The following is a 14,784-nucleotide window of genomic DNA, read 5'->3' as shown; positions in this document are numbered from 1 at the left end:
CAGATACACTTCTGGATGACTTCTGCTCTCCACGCTTGCCCAGAAAGCTGTTGAATATCATGTGATACTTTCTCTAAAAGAATACTTTTGTTAACAGGGGGCTCTTAAAATTAATAGCTTTTTTTGTTGTTTTTTGTTTTTTTGTTGTTTTTTTGTTTTTTGTCTTTTCGAGACAGGGTTTCTCTGTATAGTCCTGGCTGTCCTGGAACTCACTCTGTAAACCAGGCTGCCCTCGAACTCAGAAATCTGCCTGCCTCCGCCTCGCAAATGCTGGAATTAAAGGTGTGCACCACCGCTGCTGGCCTAAAATGAATAGCTTAAGGAATCTAGGAACCCCTATGAAAATAAGAGGATAAAATTTGGTGGAGTGACAAGTTAAAAACCTCAAAGATCAATTTTGATAATCCACGAGGAATAGTCACTCACAACACCCCAGCCTGTGACTTTTGAGTCCTCTACCCAGCCACACTGTGACTGAAGAGTGAAAGTCATTGGTTTTAAGGCAGTCTCAGCTCATGCCAGCTTTGTTGACTTGGACACACTAAAAGAAGAGACAACCTGTACATTTGCCTCTGTGCTGGTCTAGAAATTGTTATCTTCTATAGTTCTTACGGCTTAGGCTCTACAGTGGTTCGGTGCTGTCTAGTAAATCTTTGTACAGTGACTGAAAGGCTCTGTAACCTGTGCTGTCCAGCATGGTAGCCAGTAGTTAGATGTGGCTCTTGGATGTTTGAAATATGGGTAATGCCTGTAAGAGAATGAATTTTCAACTTCTGTTACTTATGGTTATATACCTACATGTGCCTGGATAGGATTGGCTGTTGCCGTTCTAGAATGTGTGTCTCCTGTTACTGCTATTGCTATTGATGGAGTTGGGACATCTGTGGGCTTTGGGAACACTTTATAGATAGATAAAGCAAGAGCAGTTTTAGGCCCAGCCACAGAAAATGGAAATGCTTCAGACAGAGTGAGGTATCACAGAGCAGAATTGCTGTGAAGCGGCTCTGGATGTGCGCGGTGCTTTGTAGTCGTTTTGGCACTGAGCCTATGGACCAGTTTAGATCTTCAAATGCAGACAGCTGAGTAGCACGCCATCTGCTGCTATTACAGGCACCCAGGTTTACCAGAGTATCCGAACTCCTGTGAGACTTAGTACATTCTATTAGGTGTTTTGGTCTCAGGTTCCAATGTAATGGAGGTGAGAGTATCAGAAGACCTTGGAGCTAGAGGAAGCTTTGGGGGTCATTCCATGCTAGCCTTATCTGGGAAGAGTCTGGAAAGGCACTTGTGGGCATTACAAAATATACCACAGTAGGTGGAGAACTCAGACTGGATTCTAAGATTGACTTAGAGACCTCTGATATTTGGGATCTCCCCACAGACATCAGTCCCGCAGTTCAGGTCCCACAATGCTTTATGATAACAAACTCTACTGGTTAGTAATGGTGGCGCCTCCTCCCTCTTCCATGTGAAATGGAGTAAGACTTGCCCACTGCACTGATGAATCAATCATGTCGTCAGAGAGACCGGTGAGGAAAGGGTGTCAAGAAGGGATATGGCCCAAGCTATGTCAGACATGGCAGAGCACATATGGTTCTGTGAATGAATCCCGAGCTTCTTGGGGCTGAAAGCAGGGAAGGGCTCAGCATTTCTGTCCATGTCTGACTTGCCATAAGCACCAAGGTTGCCGTGTAGCCAGAGGTCAGATCAGTGACTGGAGGGAAGTTCTGTTTCCGTAGATGTTGCTTAGCAGACTCCAGCATTGGCAGAGCAAAAATTAGAAGCTCATGCTGAACGTCTGGTGGAACACAGGCAGCACATTTATCAGAGACATCTGGTAAGTGGCTGCTATGAGCGCCTTTCGCTAAGAACGCTTAAACTATCATTTGGAACCATTGTTCTTCTGTGAAAAGGAGAGATAAAACAAAGGCTTGCCATGGGCTTTAGACGTGGATTCCAGTTTCGGGAAGGACAATTAGTTGTGTTTGGCACTCCCACCCCAGGGGATGAATAGGTAAAAGTGGGAAATGGTGAATCATACATTGGAGCAAGATGGGGTGGGGGGTGAGCAAGATGGGGTGGGGAGTGACGAAGATGGGGTAGGGAGTGAGGAAGAGTGTGTGGTTCTCATTTGTGCTTCCTTTCTGAAGGAGTACTGGAAGTGTGCATCAGAGAAACGGACTTTCCTCACTCAACAGGAAAGTTCTTATGGGAAGACATAATGGTGATCTATTAGCGAATGTGTGCAAGTCACCTGTCTGCTGCTTCATGAACATGGGGACATGCAATAAATACAACAACCGTTGAAGATAGTCACTTCCCTACTTTACATATTTCTCTCTCTCTCTCTCTCTCTCTCTCTCTCTCTCTCTCTCCCCCCCCTCATGCACACACACATGCACGCATGCGTGAGCACACATACGCACATGCAGATGCTTACATAGACACAAGCACATACATGTGTGCATGCTGCATAGTTGCAGAGAGATGTAATGCTTACAACTCTGAAGATCATCCCCACCCACTTTACATATGAGCAACCTGGCCCGGGAGGCTTTACGTCCCTCACTTAAGGGTGCAAAGTTCTTCATTTCTAGACAGGAGTTCAAAGAGCCCAAAGCAGCTCAAACTTCTGCTCTGCATGATTTCTCCAAAATTAGAATTAGGAGAGGACTTTCCATATTCTGGTTGAAAAGTCTTGTAGTAAACTAACTACCAAAAAATAATAAATAGATCATTTAAATGCTATAATTAGCAAAACAAACAAAACAGCACCAAGAAAAATCCCTCTCTCTGCTTTTGTTTCTCCAAAAAATATATATATATATACAATATCCAGGAAGGGCTTCCCTGGTATCGGTTCACAGTTCCAGGAATTTGTGTGGGATGGGGGAAGGGGCTGAGTTAGTAACATAGGCATGGTTACCTAAGAGCTTTTAATGAACAATTAGAAGTGTTTGAAGTAAACTATAGACCTCTACCTATCAAGTCTAGTAGTTAAAAAGTTGATGCATATGCTCACAATACTGCTAGCATAGCCTCACTAATTAGCAGAGCAAACCCTGGGTGGCTCAGGCCAATGAAGGCATGGGGAAACAGAAATCCAGTTGTTCAATCTGATTGCTAGAAGCCATGGGTGATGATTGCCAAGTGCCATGTGTACTGGAAGGCGTCAGTGTGTTTGGAAACAAGGGTTATGATTTATAACAATAACACTCACATTGACACCCAGATCCAAGCTAGCTGCTGAGGGATGGGACCAGGACACAGAATCATTATTTAACGATTAGCTGCTGGTTCTCTTCCCTACATTATCTCCTGGATGCTTTGGACTTAACTACTCAGGTATGTGTGCTTTCTCTGTCGTACCGAAGGTGAAATGAAAGCTCAAGGTCATGTGTCACTAGACTGAAGCTTGTAGTGCTGATGGATTGTTGAAGCGGGATTGTAGTTTGGGTCAAGCCGATGTCCAGTGTTTATTCTCAACCAGATGCAGCCTACTGCATGAATGGCTTCCCTTAGGTTTGTATAACCAGGCATAAAGGGGGGCGGTTAGGGAGCTGGAGTGAATGAGAGGTACCCTTAAGTTTCATACAAAAAGGGAGGCTAAGTATGGGGGAGTTTTAAATGCATCTAGAATTAAGTGCAGCTGGCTTGTCATCTAGAAGCAGTTAAATGAATGAGTGACCTCTCCAAGTGCTGGCATCCAGCCTCTCTCACTTCCAGCCCTCTCTCTAGGAATACAAAGGCTCTGTGCTAGAGCACCGCATCTCTGTCTCTGTCCTCAACTCTTATGGGTCCTGCTTTATTCATTTCTAATCATTAATCCCTCTCACCACAACCCTGTCTTCCAGTCTGTCAGCAGCCAGGTCTTAGGGAACTATGTAATGGAGCCTCGGAAGGTGCTCAGGATTTGAAGACTGACTCTTTTGAAGGGTCTGAAGTTCAAGTGCTCACACATAAGCACCGTGATAACCCTGAGGCCACTACCCCATGTACTGCATTCTCATGGTGAAACTCTGTGATATTTTTATACTACCCAGAAGCCATATCGATTCTAACCAATAGCTTCAGGTTATAGCAGGCAGTGGGATGGCCCTGTACAATAACACATTCAAATCAATACTTATTTACTGAATACTGAATCAATGGAGCTCAATTCTTTAAATAGAGTTAAGCCACTGTTACCATTGTGACCTCACAGAGTGCTTCACAAGGTCACAGTCATCACTTGCAGTTTTCTCCCCCCCCCCCTTTTTTAATGTATTCTTTGAGAATTTCATAAGCGTATTTTAGTCATACTCCTTTCAACACCTTTCAGATTCATCCTTCCCTCCTCCCAGATCCAACACCCCTCCCCAACACATCCTCTCTCCCACAACCAGATTCACCCCTACATCCATACCTCCCCAATTCTCTTCCTTTTTACTTTTAGTAACTCATAGGCTCCAGTCTGTGCCGTCCATTCACCCATGAGTATGGGACTGCACTGTGAGCCACAGCCCTAAAGAAAGCTGATTGGACTCTTCCCCAGAGGCCACCAGCTACCCACAGCACCTTAGTTAGGAGCGGGACTCACAAATGCCTTCCCACTCCATGCAAGAATGTTGGCTGGCCTCATCTTGTGTGGGCAGGCAACCATATCTTTGGTGAGTTCAGGAGCACAGTGGTCCCATCATGTCCAGAAGACAATGTTTTACTGTGGTCTTCCCCAACCCACGACACTTACAACCATTCTCTCCTTTGAGATGGCCTCTGAGCCTTGAGGACATGGTGTAGTCTAGAGGTCCCAGATATGAGTGAGCATTTCAATGATGCTTATTCTCTGAGCCTTGAAGAATCCTGAGCGTCTGCATTAACCACTGTCAGTACAAATAAATGTCTCTGATAAGGTCTGAGACCTGCACTCATCTATAGGTAGAGAGGCACCCATTTAGATGGCAGTTTGATACTATGTACATTTTCTAAAATAACAGTAGTACACTTACTACTGTGAGTGAGCTCTGAATCATGGCTTCTTGGCTAGACTTGCTGTACCTTGAATCTAACTGAAAACATTCATGCCACTATTGCAGCCATGGGAATATTTTGCCATGTGGATCTTTAATGCATGAACACTGGGTTCACAGCTGCTTAAGAGTCTTACCTCTTCCCCTGCAACTGCTCTAGTAGCCTGCCTGCATAGCATCTTCAAGTTAATGCTGACACAGCTTAATCCCAGCTATTTTGACACATATCTTATTTTGCTTTCTGGCTCCTTAATCTGTAGGTTCTGTAGACCTTCTTGGTCATATGGGTTTGAAACTGTGTAGGCTGGCTTAAACCCTTGGCTTGCAGGCCTTCAGTGGCTTCTGAGACAGAATGTGCTTTTTTTCTTATTTTCTTTTTTCCTCACAATCATTCTGTCCTAGACAGTGCATGTTTCCTGGCTAGGCACCCATGAAAGGCAGGAGTAGAAACACTGCACTTGAGGAGACAGTATCTCATCTCCTCCCCCACCCCCATCTCCCAATCACCCACCCCGACCCTAGCACTGGCCAGCTCAATGTGTTAGAGGCGAGCATTGCCCAGGCCTTGGTCTCTGCCATCTATGTAAGCCAATACTGTTCCCTGCCTGACTTTTAAGATTTAAACAGCAATTCAGGTCTGAGGCCGGAAGAGCTAAGTCAAGGTCAAAGCTCTCAGGTGTCTAGACTTTATGGGAGCACCTCCTTTGCAAAGAATATCTTTCTCATCCTGTGATTACACCTCCTGCTTTAAAGTCTCATTTTAAAATAATCTGTCTTTGAAGAATTTTTTTCTTAGTTATAAATATTTCAGTGCATTCTTACCTGACAGGTGTCTTTTTCTTTAAATCTAGAGCCAGCAACAGCTAGAGTATACGTTATATCTAATTTATATTAAAGTATGAGTGGTCAGGAATGCCCATGTCCCTCTAAGCCTCCCACTATTATATTCTGTCATATCAGCTCAACCTGGGGGGTGGATAATTCCCTAGAAGCAGTTTTGGCAATTCGGAAATTACAGACCAAGCTCCCGGGTAGGAAGGAAAGAAGGCACTAGGAAGCTCAGCCCCCAGCCCCTTTCCTCAGAAGAACAGGGAGAGGGAGCTAAGGAGAAGCAGAAGAGGTTACTGCTTGAACAAGGGTGTTAGCATTCCCTTTAAACTCCACCCCACAGTTACCTGGCAACAGCCAGGTGTGCCTGACTCACTATACAAGGGGCTGCTTGCCCCCTCCTCTTTCTCTTGCTCCTCTCTTGCTCTTGCTTTCCCTTTCCCCCTCTCTCCCCATTCCCTTCCTCCCTCTCTCTCCACATGCTCATGGCCAGCCTCTACTCCTCTACTTCTCTCCTCACCTCTCCTCGCCTCGCCTCTTCTCTCCTCCCCTCCCTCCCCTCCCCTCCTCTCCTCTAGCTCTCTCACTCTCTCATCTCTCCCTTTCTCTGCCTCTACTACCCTCCTGACTCCCCTCCCCATGCCCTGAATAAACTCTCTTCTATACTATACTGTCAGTGACTGGTCCCTCAGAGGAAAAGGATACCTCAGCATGTGCCTGCAGAGGAATCCCCTTCCCCTTCCCTGATACCTGACCACACCTCCATAAAACATATCCCCCCACCCCTTTATCTTTTTATAAACACAACACAGGGACTCAGAGAAATTCACGTAATAAATTACCTCACAATTTGCAATGTAAACACCATGTATTTGCTGCTTCAGAGAATTCTGGGTTGGGAGTCCAGTGCACTTTGTGTAAGTCACAAGGCTGCAGAGTAGGGTTCAGGCCAATGTGCTTTTTTTTTCTAGTACCTTCTAGACCAGTGGTTCTCAACCGACTTAATGCTTTGACCCTTTAATATACCTCTTGATGTAGTGGTGAAGCTCAACCATGAAATTATTTGTTGCTACTTTATACCCATAATTTTGCTACTCTCATGAGTTGTAATGTAAATATCTGATATTCAGGATATCTTATATGCAAGCCCCTTGGGGATCATGACCCACAGGTTAGGAACCTCTGTTTTAGAGGAAGGTTCTTTTCCAAGCTCATATAACTGTTGTAGAATTAAGTGCATTGTGGATACAGGACCCAGGTCCTAGATTTCTTACTGGTTTCAGCTGAGGGCTGAGCTCTGCAACTTAGACCTTTTGAGAGTTCCCTGCAGTGTGTGCCTCTCTCAGGCCTCCTCACCACAGGCACTTCTTTGTGGCAGTTTGGGAGTCTCTTTATAGTTGGCTTAGATATGGTCATAAAACCCTGATGTGGCCTTCCACTACTGTGTGTTTTTGTTGGTGATGAAAAGGTCCTTGGACCTGCCTCCATTGTATGGCAATGTGTTGTGTAAGGGTGTGAAGTAGAAGCCACACCAAACTCTTACCTCTTTGAGGGGAGACTTTCTGGTCAAAATGTCCATGTGGGTGTGTAAGTCACATGTAAGAAGTTCAGAGTCATACATCTATGTTCCTGTCATCACCAGAGTCAAATGATGGCTACCATTTAATGTTTATCACTGGATGAATATAGAAACAGAATGTAGCACATAGAATGCACACATATGGGATATTTTCCAACCTTAACAAGATGTTATATCACATGCTATAGCATCAATGAACCTTTAAGACATTATAGTAAGTGAAACAAATAGTGCTCAAGAAGGAAAATGTCATATAGTCCCACTTACGAGCTATCCGAAGTAATCAAAAATTAGAGTTATAAAGTAGAGTGGATGTAGCCAGGGCCAGGACAGAGAGACTGAGTGTGTAATGGGTGTGAGCTGGAAGCAGTTGAGTGATGGTTACAGACAATGGGAGGGCACTTAATGCTACTGAACTGTGTGCACTCCAGTAGTTCAGCTGAACATTTTATATAATGTAGGTTTTGTCACAACATAAAGAAATATTCAGAGTCCGGGGACTGATTAACAGTGTTCTCCCAAATGTCAGGGCATGCTTCAAGTTCCAGATGGGGGCTGAGAGGAGGGAGAAGGGAGAAGGGAGAAGAGAGAAGGGAATAAGACTATTCTCGTTCTGTATCCATTTGTGATCGCATGAAAGAGAGTATGCTACATCACAGTGCTATAGTGAACATTGTATTAGTCGGTTATTGATTGCTCGGTGTAAACTGATTGCTTGCTTGAAAAGCATATACATTTGTTACGTATATTTTTGTTGTTTTGTGTATCTTCCCCTCCATCCTGGTGTTGCAGAGCAAGGATGACATCCCATGTATAACCCTTCAGAAGAAGAACTTTACATTATTTTTCAGTGTGTGTGAATATGTATGTGTGCACATATGTGCAAGTAACTCACACACTGAGCCATCTCATTGGCCCACAGCTATAGTTCTTAAGTATAGCTGTAGTCACCTGGGGAATTATTTTTAAAGGTATCTGGGTCTAGTTTGAGAGAGCCTGATTAAACTGTTTTGAGCTGAGAGCTCACCTTGTGATATAAGATTTATAAACACTGCTTACTGCTAGCACTGAGAGCCCCTATGTTACAAGGATGTGCCCCCACCCCTGCTGACTTCCAAAATAATCAGCTGAACGATTGAAGATCAGTGCTAATTAGATACTTAGAACTGTTTACCATTTATACCTAATTACCTTGCTACACCATCAAATGCATGCTTATTATCAAGTGTGTCAGGCGAGCCTCCTTGTAAGTTTTGGTTGTTTTCAACATTTCATGATTAATCTCTGTTCTTTGATACTCGTGGGGAAAAAGCTATCTGCAGAAACCTGAGAAAGAGACAGAGAAGTGTTTGCCGTGAGCAGGAAGTAATGGCAACTCAATTAAATTAGAATCATGCTTGATTACAGGGTCAGTAGGTAAGAGGATGCACAGGAGAAAATCCTGCCTGCTTTCTGGTTACTGCTGGGATGACCTCGTCTCCCTTCCTGACTGGTTTATCAGTTTCTACACAGGTACATTTATTAGGTATCTTTTTGTTGGTGTATCTATCAAAAGTGTAGGGTTTTGATACAAAACTAGGAGACAGAGAGATGTGTGTTCTGTCTTCTGTTATCTGTGTCTCTGTTTACTAGGTGACTGAAATCATTTTTACCCACTCTTGCCCTTATGTCTATAATGCTTAAGCAGAGAAGAAATTTGAATATTTTCCAGTTTTCTCAAGATCGTTAGATTCCTAATAGGTGCCAGGTGCATTTGGAGAGGTTAAGTGGGAGGAGGAAAATGTAGCCATGGTCTTGATGATCTGAGTCTCTTTAGGGAAATTAAAATTATTTCCCCCATGTGTGGTGAATACTATGCTGTAAGAGAAAGGTATGAGGAAAGAAGGGAATAGTGAGATATTTTGTTTATTTTGAAACAAGTTCCCACTATGTACCCTAGGCTGGCCTTGAACTCCTTGATCTGTTTCTACCTCCAGAGTGCTGGAATTAAAGGTGTGCACCACCACACCCATTCCTAAGAGAAGTTCTCAAGCTGCATAGACTGTGGGGATATAAAGTGGGATGGCATAGTTGGGAACACTGAATGCTTCTGTGGGTGTGGAAACCCTGTGCACCCTGTGATGAGACTGCACAAGCAGAGAGGTTAAGCCACTAGGAGTTTTACTGACGTTTTGATGTGATTCCCCTGAGTGAATATAGGCAGAATTTATGCATAGATGTAAAGTGTTGCCAGTCTCAGTTTTTCCGTTGGTGGTGAGAGCAGCTGATTCACCTAGGTAATAGCTAACTCCTGAGCAGTATATTTTATGCCCCACGTACTATTCTTATTGAACCATGCTGTTAAATAATTTAATTCTCAGAAATTCGACGACCTGTGGACTGTGCTCATGGTTGTTTTACAGCTTAGAGAATCCAAGAGGCGAGGTGACATGCCACGTTTCCAGAGTTTGTAAATGGGAGACCGTAGAATCAAGCTCTGGTATCCCCTTTCAAGATCTTGTGCCCATAGCAAGTGTGTCCTGCATATGCTTCTTATTGGATTGCGCAATCGAGCTGGGAAATACAATGGCCTACAATGTAGGATGTGGACATAGAGCTGATGCTGGGTGGGAAGAGAGCAGACCAGGAGAACTGCGAGAACCTTGTTTAAAGAAGCTCATTAGATATCGTGGTCACGAGGAGGGTCTGACCAGACTTGATAACAAAGGGCTCTAACATCCAAGATGTAGAAGGCGGCCTGAGATCCCTGCAGTGAGAAATGTGGGTGAACTTTGACAAATGGAATTTCCTGAGCCAACGTAGAAGCTGGGAGTTTATTGCTTTGAAGAATGTTGATTATATAGATTGGTGCCATAAACAGATTGTGAAAGGTTGTGAGGTCCCCTCAGTTGGGTATGAGTTTGCGATCCTGTTCACCGGGAGAACTTTGGACAGAGCAGAACGTCTTGGAAATGCTTCTGTGGTTTCCAGAACCCTTGTGTTCCAGAAAAACATGCTATAATTAAATCCCGTTGCCAACTGCTGATGTTGCTATGCATCAAGGATTTGCTGCTGTGTTATCAGACTAAATGTGCAGAGTATTCTCATGGGACAGACGTGGGTGCCATGCCCTAATCACAGCTGAGGAACCCACAATTCAGAAGGTTAAGTAGCTGCTCCAAGGATGTGAAGTTGGGAGATCGCAGAGTGGAGATGTGAAGTGAGCAGTTTCTAGTTCCTGAGTCACATATATTTTAAAATAATTTGGGAGCGGTGCTGGTTCTGGGGAGATGGTTTAGTGGTTAAAGTACTTGGCTGGGAAACATGAGGACATGAGTTCAGATCCCTAGTACTCAAAGAACAACCCAGGTGCAATAGTGTGCACCTGTAATCTCAACACTGGAAGGTGGAGATAGAAGAACCCCAGGATCTTTCTTCTCAGCCAATTTAGCCAATTGGAAAACTCTAGGCTTACAGAGAGACCCACCCCCCAAATATACAAATATAATAACGTGGAGAAGGCACTCAGAGTTGATTTCTGACCTCCAGATATGTGTACCCTCACAGTACACACATAGACTGATTTCTCACTGAAGCACATAAATAATAAAGCGAACAGATCCATGCAACCATCAACTGTTACTTGAGAATAGAGCATTAGGAGAGTCTAGGAAGAGCCTTCCTCATCTCCCAACTTTATCTGTTACCCATTTCAAAGTTACTCTCTATAGCTACCCTTACCATAAATTTTACATGTTTTTATAACTTATTCTATTGGACCCTTGGGTCACAACTCTACCGGCTCTGAAAGTTTTCTTTATATAGCAAAACTCACATATGTTATATACAGTGGTGGTTTAGAATTATCATCACTATGTAGTTTATTGTGTGACTCTACAGAACGGACCACCTCTCTACTGGACATCTGCTGTTTAATGCATATGAACATTGATTGCTGCCATGTCTTTCAGTGCATGAATGTGTGACATCTGGGGGGTATGAATGGAGAAACGGATAGCTTGGCAGTACAGTATTTCTAAATTGAAATTTAGCTTAGACAGCCAGTTTTCCAAAGTGGCTAAACAAACTGGTACTCGAGGTAAGGGTAAGGGTATTACCTTTCTTACAGTCTCCACAGTAATTGGTAACATTAGCAATTTCCACCTACTCGTTCTGGTGAGTATGTTCAATCTTCCACTGTGGCTTTAGTGTTATTTTCTTCCCCAGTTAAAACTGATGAGCATTTTCTGATATATTTTCCACTAGTGTCTGTTTTGGCCGATCATAGCATGGTATTACAGCTATTACCTGTTATCATGTATTTCCGCACATCTAGGCTGACTCCATGACTCTGAATTTTATACCAAAGGTCATTTTGTCCATCTTTATTCCACTAACATATTAGTTATTTTGATATATAGTAATTATTAACATAATGTTTCATCTTCTTTAATTTTATGAGGCCATTGTTTAGCCTTTTTATAACTGTAAGAATTTTAGAATCAGCTTTCCAATTTTCAAAAATAAAACACATGATTAGAATTTTATCAACTAGAAAATATTTGACATCATTAAACATTTTATTTTAGGGATCAGCAAGACAGATCAGTGAATAGAAGCACTTGGCCCAATGCCCACTGACTTGAATTTGACCTCTGCAGCCCACATAAATTTAGGAGAGAGCCGGTTATATAGAATTGTCCTCTGATCTCCACATAGGTGACACACACGTTTAATAAAATATCATTATAAAATTCAATTTCTAAATCAATAACCTCCATGTATTCCTCTATGTTTAATATTTATCTTTCTTCTTCTGCCACTTTTCTCTTGAAAAGAGCAACGTCTTCTCTGGAATTCATTGGGAGATGGGAATATGTAACAGGCTCTGTGTTTGTGTGCGTTATGACGTCATTGATAACATACCTCAGAGCTAGAACTCTGATAAATGTCAAGCATGCTGCACCAGGCCATGCAAATATGGCTTCCTCCACGGCCAGGGCCATGAGGTAGCTCTCGATTCCAATGGCAGATTCTTTTATATTTTTATTGTTTCAATATTCTAATCATGTCTTTATTTACCGCCTTAGCTTTCAAGCTCCAAACCTTCTTAGAAGAAATAGAAGTAAACAAGTACATATTATTTTCCTTTATTATATACATATCTTACATTATGTTGTGAAATAAGTGCTATGTGATTTATATGATTGTATATATACTTATATGTATATATACATATATATGTGTGTGTATGCATACACACATATATACATACATATATATGGTTTGTGTTTATTTTTGTAACTTCACTTTCAGTCTCATTGAAATTTATATTTTGGGGTTTTTTTTGCCTTTATTAAAAATAGGTATTTTTCTCATATAATAAATCCTGATTTCGGTTTCCCCTTCCTCTACAGCGTGTGCTGTTTGGAGGTTCCCATGGGACCCCTTTGAACAAATTCGATATAACCCATTCCCAGGACTGGATGCTTCATTTGGTGATGAGAAATGTCCAGTTGGGCACTGTCTCCCCCTTTATTTGATCACCCTCATGCATGTATATATTTCAGGAGGCTTCTACCCCTCACATGGCTCTGACTTTTAGCTGTCTCTTCCCTTATTGTCTTCTCTGTCCTTCCCTGTCCACCTGACTCTCCCATTCCAGTCCTCCCCACGCCAGTTCATCCTCAACAGTCTCTGTCCCACTTGTGTCACTTTCCTAACACAATCTAGCCATTCTCCCTACTTCTGCTTCCACACTCTATGCCTAGCCTCTGTGGTTCTATGTATTGCAGATTGGTTATCATTGACTTGAGAGCTAATATCCACATATAAGCAAATACATACCCTTTTGTCTTTGTGGGTCAAATTTTGTGATGTCATCTTTTTAACAACTGAATAATACTCCATGGTGTAAGTGTACCACATTTTCTTTATCCATGTTTCTCTGCTGTGGGACATCTAGGTTGTTTCCAGTTTCTGGCTATTATGAATAGAGTCACAGTGAACATGGTTGAGCAAGTGTTCTTGCAGGAGAATGAAGCATTCTATGGCTTATGCCGAAGAGTGATATGACTGGGTCTTGAGGTAGATCAGCTCCCATCTTTCTGAGGAACAACATGTTCATTTCCATAGTGGCTGTACAAGTTTGTCCTCCTGCCAGCAATAGCTGACTGTTCCTCACATGCTCACCAACATGAGCTGTCATTTCTTCTTTTGATCATAGACATTCTAACAGGTATAAGATGAAATCTCAAAGTAGTTTTTATTGGTGTTTCCCTGATGGCTAAGGGTGATGGTGGTCATTTTAAGTGTTTTTCAGCTATCTGAGTTTCCTCTTTTGAGAGTTCTCTTTTAGATTTGTGCTCCATATTTCAATGGGATCATTTATTTTCTTGATGTGCGGGGTTGTTTTTTTTTCCATTCTTGATATACTTTCGATATTAGCCCTCTATTGGATGTGTTCCTGGTTAACCTCTTTTACCACTCTGTAGGCAGCTGCTTTGTCCAAATGACAGTGTCCCTTGCTGAGCAGAAACTCCCAGTTTCACCAGGTCCCTTTATTAATTGTTGGTCTTGGTGCTTGTGCTATCAGGGTTCTGTTCAGACAGAGTCTCTCCTGTGCCGTTGAGTTTCAGGTTATTCTCCACTTCCTCTCTATCAGGTTCCGCGTATCTGGTTTTGTGTTGAGGACTTTGATCCACTTGGAGTAAAGTTCTGTGCAAGGTAATAAGTACGAATCTGTTTAGAATCTACTTGCAACCATTCAGTTTTATCAGCACCATGTGTTCAAGATACTATCTTTTTGTCCCAGCATATATTTCTGACTCTTTCTTTATTAAAAAAAATCAGGTGCCCATGGGTGTGTGGATCTATGTCTGGATCTTCAGTTGATCATTGATCAACATGTCTGTTTTTAAACCAATACCATTTTTTTAAACTATAGCTCTGAAGTACAACTCAAGGTCAGGAATGCTGACACCACCAGTCCCTTCTTTGTTATTCATGATTGTTTTAGGTATTGTGGGATTTGGTCTTTCCATAGTGTCCCAGATTTCCTGGATGTAAAGTGAGGGTTTTGTTTGTTTGTTTGTTTTAGATTTAACCTTTTCTTTGACTGAGGTATTCAATTTTTTTCTGTTGTGTCTTCAATGCCTGATATCCTTTCTTCCAACTCTTTTGTTCTATTGGTTATGCTCACCTCTGAGGCTCCTGGTCGAGTTCCTGACATTTTCATTTCTAGATTTCCCTCAGCTTGGATTTCTTTATTTGATTTCTACTTTATGGTCTTAAACTATTTTATTCATTTTCTTCCACTGTTGGTGTTTTCATAGATTTCTTTCTGGGATTTATTCATTAGTCTTTAAGAACCTCTATCACATCCATTAA

At 42.4% G+C, this 14,784-nt stretch overlaps 1 protein-coding gene across 2 annotated transcripts in view; it reads left to right on the top strand.

The window, feature by feature from the left end:
* Prkg2 (protein kinase, cGMP-dependent, type II) overlaps window positions 1-14,784 on the top strand; it is a 107,603-nt gene that overhangs the window by 16,433 nt on the left and 76,386 nt on the right. The window lies entirely within an intron of this gene.

The sequence above is a fragment of the Mus musculus genome, chromosome 5, assembly GCF_000001635.26.
Source record: "Mus musculus strain C57BL/6J chromosome 5, GRCm38.p6 C57BL/6J".
Taxonomy (NCBI): Eukaryota; Metazoa; Chordata; class Mammalia; order Rodentia; family Muridae; genus Mus; species Mus musculus.
This window is presented reverse-complemented; position numbering and strand designations above follow the sequence as displayed.